At 44.9% G+C, this 8,853-nt stretch overlaps 1 long non-coding RNA gene across 1 annotated transcript in view; it reads right to left on the bottom strand.

Moving 5' to 3' along the window:
* Positions 1-8,853, bottom strand: part of LOC108445801 — a 23,972-nt gene that overhangs the window by 13,947 nt on the left and 1,172 nt on the right. The window contains exon 2 of the long non-coding RNA XR_001860773.1: positions 8,584-8,777. This is a non-coding gene — a long non-coding RNA (uncharacterized LOC108445801). The remainder of the gene's footprint in view (positions 1-8,583; positions 8,778-8,853) is intronic.

Genomic DNA, 8,853 nt, shown 5'->3' with positions numbered 1-8,853 from the left:
ATAAGATTACCCATCTATTTAAATGTTCCCTGAACCAAGGACAGAGAGAGAGAGATTATATCCAGTCTTCAACTTGCCAATGAAAGTATTGGAGGCTCCGATTTTTATTGACTCTAAAAAAGTCACCACAGTTCATGTATTTTTGTAGGAACTGGCCACTTCTCTGGCAATCTTAGTGCCTCCAAAAACCTAGCCAGACTTAGGTGCTCTGTTAACCATAATCTTATTTACTGCTATATTCACTTACAGAAGTTTGGTTGAATCTTGCTTAAACTTGCACCTTTGGAAGTCTACATTCAGTTCAGCTCTGTGAGGAAGGAAGAGAGCAAAAGGATAAGCTGTAGTTTTACTAGGAAAGCTAATTCCTTAAAAATACATCTCTGAGAACATAGGCATCTCTCTGAATACAGGGCCCAGGCTCAAGAATACAGCAATTAAACTAATTTCAAAACCCAATTTGAATATATACACATATATTTTTGAAATGCAATGATGGAAGGAACAGTAAGTGTAACAGATGTGCCAATCTTTCAGACGCATATTTCAAAAGGATAATTACCAGCAGTTACGAAGTAACCACCTTTATGATAATAGGATGCAATTAATTCAGACAGTTCCCTATCCATCAAGGTAAAGTGCACAGAAAGCAAAGGGTGGGGGAAGAAAGGCACTTAGGTATGCGTGCCTCTGTGTCAGTGGGTTTGCAATTGCAGTCAGACCCAGCACTGCTCTTCAGACACCGATATCCGAATTGCTGCTATCTGCCAAAAATGCTTGTGTGCAGTACACAGCTCTTATTGTCTACTGTTGTTATCTATCTAGACATCTATCTTGGGAATAGCTGAAGTGTCCTTTGCTTTTCTGTCTGAGGGTGTGGTGAGATGGCAGGGCTGGGCCGATACTGAGGCTTGCAGACGCCGCAGGAGGGGGGATCCACCCCAGCCCACCTCCCCTCCCTGCTACCTCCTGTTGGCACTGGTGTGCAGCTGACAGGCCAATAAACCAATTCAAGCCAGTAAACCAGCAGGAAACTAACCCCAGGAGTGGGGGAAACAACCCACAGCCAGTCTAGCAGGCTGGGTTAAGTCTATGCAGGGAGGCACGTGACAAAGCTGGAGCAGAGGAGTGAAATAGCACTGCTGGGAGGGAAAGGGATGGGGACACAGCCCCTGCACTGATGTTGCAGGATGTTTGCTTTGCCCTGCTGTCTGACCTCACCCTCAGCTTCTAGGAACAGTGACCTACAGTGTCCTAGGAATGACAGTTTCTTCTTCCAGCCTTTGGTAGACCAGCATGTATGGGTGTCAGTGTGCTGGAATACAGGGGGTGTACTGTGCTTGGGGAAAGCATCAGCCTTGGAGCAGGGGATTACACATGAGCAAAGACAAATTAAGTAAGGAAATTTGCCAGAAGACAGGACTACTATGGTTATGCCATCAACCAAATCCAGACTCAGCATTGTCTTCTTTCCTTATTCATTCTTGCTTATCCATTTCTGAGCACCTTGAAGCAAACAGAGCTGATGGGAAGTTTAACAGAAGCAGGGATAGAAGGGGGAAAACTATGAAAAGTGTCAAAAGTGCTTAGAGTCTGGTAGGCAGGAATCGGTGCCAAAAAGAAAGGATACTTTTGTATAATCAGAAAGATTAATTTTCTGAATGTGATGGACATTTGGAGGAAAATATGGTCCTGAACTGGAGCCACAGTCTCTCCTAAAGACCATCTGGTAGCACCAACAGCAAGGCACTGCTCCCACCACAACCCCTCTCTGCTTGAGGAGACCCCCAAGTCAGGGCCTGCGCGCCTGTCACCCTCACAAGGTCAGCACCCACACTGGCCTCGGAGAAAGAGTCGCACCTTCTCCGGGAGAACTTAGACCACGGCAAGGTACAGCAGGCACAGTCTTTGGGGAGCTGGCCCAGATCCAGGTTTGCTGAGTCCTTGGTACCAGGGAGTGTGGGTTGGGCAGGGGGGACCCCCATGCAGATTCTTGCCCATGCAGATCCTTTGCACACCCCCAGATGTCCACCAGATCCCTGGCGAAAGCTGCCAGGGAGCACTCCCGCGCCTGTACAAACAGGAAAATATGACAACTATCTGCCCAAAGGGGTTTCTGGTTCCATGACAACATACCAAACATGAAATGCTCCCACCTTTCTTAAGGGGAATTTGCAAGGCAGGAGGCAGGTCGGTGGGGAGGAGAGCACCTAGGTGCTACTGAAACAACACAGGCAGGTGCAGAACACCTGGCAATTGTCAAAACTGCAGAAACTAGTCAATTGGTGTTGATACTTCATTACAGAGCATATTTTCCTTTATGATTATTAAATCTTTAATCCTTTACTGGCAGATTTTTTTCTCCCCTTGCATAAACAGCTTTTAGTTTCCTGGAACGGAGTGAGGCTCCTTCACACAGTCAGCCACAGCCCAGAAGAGCCACAGAGAGGAGAATAAGCACTGAGGCATCCTCTTTGCTTTGTTGTTCTCATTTCAACTTGATAGACCCTGAGTTTTCATTACTAGGAGGCTCCAAAAGCCTCTATGGACAGAAAGGGAAGAGCCCAGGAGGCAGGGGGAATTCTCAGGGTGGGGTATGGGCTACAGACCTCTTCACCCTCCAGTCATCATTAGAGACAGGTCACAGTGGGTTACCAGAGCCTTCCCTGGAGAAGCATTGCCCAGTGTAAACCCAACTCCTTCCTCACACTGCCCTTCAGCCTGACTGCACAGGGTTGTCGGGCCCTGTGCATTTTCATGCCCTTCTCCACACATTCATCAGCCTTGGAACATGCTCTCTCATCTTCAGGGCCTGGCTTGGTGCCATGGGACAACTTGAAGTTATGAGGAACTAACCCTGTACCTGCAGCACCACGGAGGTGATTCTTCTGCTGAGGTTTGGTTGTTGCTCCCCATCACCTCACATGCAGCTTCTCCAGCCTGCAGTGCCTTCCCAGACAGCCTGGGCACCTGGAACAACTCACGTGCTGCTATTTCAGTGTATGTGTTCTGTTACTCTACATATTGTTGCAGTGCACAGATAGCGTTCAGTTGTGCATACCTTAAGAATATCCCTAAAAGTGGAGCTGAAGGCTCACCCACTCCTGGATCCAGCCATGGAGGGATGCCTGCACACAACCATACATACCCAATGCAGTATCCTCTGTTTTCCCACAGTATCATTACCCATTTAGAGCTGTTCAGATTGTTCAGGTCAGAATAACAGAAACTACAGGAGGAAGGCAAATGGTCTGTATGAGAGGGCACAGTGAGGGTTTTCTGTGGCAGACTTGTATTATCGGCTAAGAACAGAGCAACCATTTCTAGTGGAGTCTGTGTCAGACTCTCTGGGTGCATATGAGGTACCTGCTTTGCATCATGCTGGAAACACAGTGGAGCTTCAAAATGGGACTAAATTATGTTGGTGTCCTACTGCTATGGGTTTCAAAAACACCAGTAAAACCCCATACATAACATTCTTACTCATGCGCTCTGCCTTTAAATGGTCTGTTGGACTCTCCACAGCTCTCTGTGGCTGAAGATGCCAGAAACCAACCAGCTCATCAGTGCAGGTTTCTAGCCTCCTACGTTTGTGTATATCCAGTAAACACAGCTATTTGGCTCTGGCCAAGCCCTTGTGGTTTCTCCACAGAGACTTTGTTGCCTAAAGAGCAAAAGACTTGAAATATGTGACTAATTATGATGTTTTACCCTGTTTGCATGTGCAGGACTAGAAATGCTTTGCTGAGCAGACAGGGATCCTCTCTCCCAGTCATGCAAAGCACAGAGCATGATGGGGAGCTGAGGCAACTCATAGGTGCTCTGCTCCGGGAAGGACAACAGCCACAGCCCATCAGTGGGGCAGTCTAGCAAATATTGGCAAGCAAAATCTTACCCAGCTTTAATCTAGGAGAGACTTTTTGGGTTTGTTTCTGACTGGAAAGCTCACCAGATAAGTTTAGCCACCTGTTTGTTAGCTACTTCATCACTGTGTAAAGACCAGTCTTCCTCTGCTTCATCACACTTTGCGTGATGTTGCTGCTGTTTTCTGGTCATGCAGCTCAGTCACCTCAGCTATTGGACTTACAAAGCAAATCCTTGAAGAATTCAGACTCAAAATATATACCCTGAAAACTTACCAGCCAGCAAAATTTTTGAAAGCAAGCTTGAAAGAAATACAAGTTGGCTAGAACAGCCTGTTTAAAGTCCAAATTCAAATGAGTACTCATAGAAAATATGTTGTAGTATACGCCCAGATTTTATGACACAACAGTAATAATAGTAATACCACCTAACTTTCATCTGTAGATCTCGAAGGCTGTCCACAAGATATTAAGCATCCTTAGAGCAGCTACTTTGAATAGGCACTTTTTCAGCTGCTGACAATATTTAAATTACTGAAGCAGATTAAATGATATTATTAACTAATCACCTGCCAAGCCTTTTTACGTCAAGTTGCTACCTGGAGCAAAGTATTATGCTTAATTTTGGAACAACTGACACCTATGCTTTATCAGAGCAACTGTAAGCATAAACAATAAACCTAACAGCACAAAATTAATTGACGTGGCCTAATTTAGTTTTGCCATTGTATACAGCATTGTTTCAGCCATGCAGATGCTATTCTGCTGAAATCAGTTGATGTCTAAGGGAATACAAGTGACTTGGGGAAAACAAAGCCTTAGCTTTCCAGAGATGATGCAAAGCTTATCAGAGTGGATCAGTCCAGGCATCACAAGTATAAATCAACAAGAAGTGAACACCTCAAACCTGGCAGAGCAAGCAGGACTTAAGTAGATCTGCCTGACAGAGGGAGGGGAGAGACTTAGGCCTGCTCATGAGATGAGAAGTTATTTTTCTTCTCCCAAACTGCTGTTAAATTTTGTTATTGTGCAATATCAGGCTCTGCTAAGTGGTAGATAGTGCATTAGATAGGCACAGTGGGTGGTAGATGTGTATTAAGATATTACATGAAGCAATAACGTTTCCTAAACTTTCTCTGTCTTCTACCCAGCTCACAATGCAAAAAGCATGAAAACTACCCACAGGTTAGTGGTGGGTAGATTTGAAGGGCCCATATTGCGCTTGAAGATCTTTTGACTGTTTTACAAATAGCCAGTCTCACAGGCTGCAATGATCCTATGAAGTTACACAATGCTTGTGGAGCTATTTTTCATTAAAACTTGGGGTCAGTGTTGTTTGGACAATGCTCTCAGACACATGGTGCGATTCTTGGGGCTGTCCAGTGCAGGACCAGGAGCTGGAGCTGATGATCCTGGTTCCCTTCCAATTCAGGATATTCAAAGTGCTAATTGAACTTCAAAACAAAAATTGAGTGTTTTGCCCTCAAAGTGAGGCTCAAAGCCTGAAAATGCAACCAAAGGGTGTTTTAAGGGCTGAGGTACTAAGAGACAAATAACATCTCAAGCTGCACTAAAGAGACAAGATATCATTTGCAGTGCTTAGTGTTTTCTATGCAACATACCTACATTTTATTTATCATCATTACGAACATGAGAGAAGAGAGACTTTTGGATTTTCCTAGAACTAGGGGAATCCCCTATTGAGACTCTAAGTAGGATGATGGGTTAGTCTAAGATCCACTTTTTCTGTGGACAGCAGGTAACACCTCAAGTATTGAACCTGGAGTAGAGACAACAGGTATTCACTAGAAGTAAAGGAAAAGACCCTGAAAAAGAGAACTTCTAGGTTGCCTGTCTGCCACAAAATACACTTGTAGTCAAAATGCTATGTGAAGTCAAGTTGATTTAACAGTTTTTAATTCATTTTGAAGTTAGTTTAGGTACCCCAAAATGAGAATATAGGCTTGTCCTTGTGAGTGATAAAGAAAACAGACCTTGCAATACAGTATAATGCTCTCTCACTCTCTCTCTGAAGCCTTTCTCTATATTATTCCAAAAAAGAGGCAAAAAACAAGCCTTTCCTACTCATGTAGCTCATGTTTTGCCAAAGCTTGCAAAAAGGCAGCAGTACCACTTTCACATGAGCCCATTGCAATGGAATTAGTTTATACTGTATTTTGTCTCATACCTCAGCCAGAGGTGGGGCCTTTGTGTCAGTGCCAGGACAAGTCAAGCAACAATTGTCAGGTAACCTCAGACTGCAATTAAAATGAACTCTGAAATAAAGGATTTCTGAACAAAAAGTTGTAAAAGAGAGATGGGCAGAGAAGAATGTTCTGAAATGCAAGGAAGGCAAAGGCAGGCTCCTATACCCAGGGAGGAATAACCCTGGGCACCAGGGAAGACTGGGGGCTGACCTGCTGGAAAGTAGCTCAGGGCAGAAGGACCTGGGGGTCCTGGTGGACAACAAGCTGTCCATGAGCCAGCAGTGCCCTTGTGGCCAAGAGGGCCAATGGAATCCTGGGGTGCATTAGGGAAAACACTGTCAGCGGGTCAAGGGAGGTGATCCTGCCCCTCTACTCACCCCTGGTGAGGCCATATCTGGACTGCTGTGTCCAGTTCTGGGTTCCTCAGTACAAGGGAGACATGGAGCTCCTGGAGCAGGTTCAGTGGAGGGCAACAAAGCTGACCAAGGGACTGGAGCCTTTCTCTTTTGAGGAAAGGCTGAGGGAGCTGGGCCTGTTCAGCCTCAAGAAGAGACAAGTGAGAGGGCACCACATCAATGTCTGTCAGTATCTGAAGGGAGGGTGCCAAGAGGACAGACCCAGGCTCTTCTTGGTGGTGCCAAGCAGTAGGACAAGAGACAATGGGCAGAACCTGATGCAAAGGAAGTTCCACCTGAATATGAGGAAGAACTCTTTTACTGTGAGGTGACCGAGCACTGGTTGGCCAAAGGTGTTGTGGGGTGTCCCTTACTGGAGAGACTCCAGAACTGTCTGGATGCAATCCTGTGCCCTGTGCTTTAGGATGACCCTGCTTGAGCAGGGAGGTTGGGCCAGATGACCCCTCTGAGGTCCCTTCCAACCTGACCCATCCTGTGATTCTGTGAAGAGTTAAACAGATGGTAAGTACTAGCAGCTATATTTTAACAGGGGAATCAAAAACTCACCATGATACTCAGTAAGATAATGGGATTCTGGAAGACAAATTTCAGATTAACTGTGTGACGAAATATCGGGGGGATTCATTATTTTTAAGTCATAGTCAAATGAAACAATTTTACTTTGCAATATACTTTAGTCAAACACATAGGGATGGGAAAGAAAAAAATTCCTAATGTTAACTTGAGTGAACCAGAGGAAATGCCTATAGAAAGTAGGAAAGTATATAGGTTTATATCTGTATCTTAGGGTTCTCTCACAGTCTTCTCTGTGAGGCAAAACCTGCATTTTCTGCTTAGTAAGAGCTAAGCAACTGTATCAGTTCTCAGTAAATCAGAGCTGACTGTGGTCATCAGCTCCAACATGCAGATACAGGCCTGCAGACATGCAGGTGAAACCACAAATTGAGCCATGCTATGCACAAGGCTTCCAGCCGTCACTTCTATTAGTGGAGCACCAGGATGACTCCCATGTTAACAACTCCCATTCTTGGGTACAGCCCCTAAAGCCTCATGTTTCCACCCATAGCACAAGAACAACCACAACCATCTCCTCTGTCCCAGAATATGTCAAGTAACACCTTCTGGTCAATAGAAATGCACTGCCAACCTTTCTGATTCTTCAGAGACCATGGCAAAGCTTTCATATACCTGAAAGCTGCAGTGCACAGCCCATCATGGTGCTATGCAGGGCCAGGAGCTGGACTTGATGATCACTGTGGGTTCCTTCCAACTCAGTATATTCTGTAATCAGAGGGCTGAGGGGGCAGGAGTTGCTTCTAACAACTTTTTAGGCAAAGCTGCTCTTTACAAACTTGACTCGTTGGTCTCCTAGTAGCAGCCACACTTCTCTGAAGACTTCATGTAGTGTGGCACGATGTGACTCACCTGGTCTGGGTGCTGCTCAGGGCCCACACATGGACTATATTTGCTGCTCCATCGCCGTTATTTTGCATCTGGAGTTAAGCATGTACCTTGTAATTAACAGTCTACTTAATTGATTTTTACCTTGGTCTTTCCGCAATAGTTTGGCCAGATCACCGGACTCTGTAATGTATTCCTTCTTTGAATTTTACTGGGGTTGTCTGCTTTGTAACTTCTCAGATGACAGCTAGTTTGAGAGTTCTTGTGGGCACCTGAAGTATTTGATATTTAGCCATCAAAACGTTTTGATCTGAAACATGGGACCAATCACATTTTGTGTTTCCCAGGGCATCAGCTCAAGTCCTGTCCTCAGATTACTATATAATCATAATCTCCTTTAGCATTTATATACTGTCCTTCCCCTCAGCATATTTCCATGCCCTTTCTAGAAGGAGACAGTTTTGTTATATTTTTTTTTAGAACAGTACCTGTTTGGTGCACAGAAGTAGAATGACTTCCCTTTGTGTTAGGCCAAGAGCAGAGAAAAAAGAACTTTGATTTCCTCTTGCCAAGTCAGTATCCCAGTTACAACTACCACCAATTCCTTCTACCTTAAAATTTTGTACATAATTATTTTACTGGTTCCGCTTTTCCAAAACAACCAAGATGGACCATTGATGGCTAGTGCGTGGTACTCACCTAGGATCCACTGATTTTGTGACCACATCTGCCTGAGGACCAAGTCTTGGAATAATTACACACCCAGTCTGGATGCGTGGAAACAACTGGCTTTAGTGGAAATTGTGGCTTTTCTGGATTGATCCACTTTGCTAAGGAGCAGGCAGGGTTGGGAAGTGACCAGTCCTTCAAATTTTGAATAATTTGTATGGTATCTGAAAGAAGAAAAATAATTGAACCCTCAGCAACTCTCTCCAGTGCACATGGCAGATGCCTCACATGCCTTTCCTG

This window comes from Corvus brachyrhynchos, unplaced genomic scaffold (genome assembly GCF_000691975.1).
Source record: "Corvus brachyrhynchos isolate BGI_N302 unplaced genomic scaffold, ASM69197v1 scaffold43, whole genome shotgun sequence".
NCBI classification, from domain to species: Eukaryota; Metazoa; Chordata; class Aves; order Passeriformes; family Corvidae; genus Corvus; species Corvus brachyrhynchos.
Note: the sequence above shows the minus strand (reverse complement) of the source record. Positions and strands in the feature narration are given on the sequence as shown.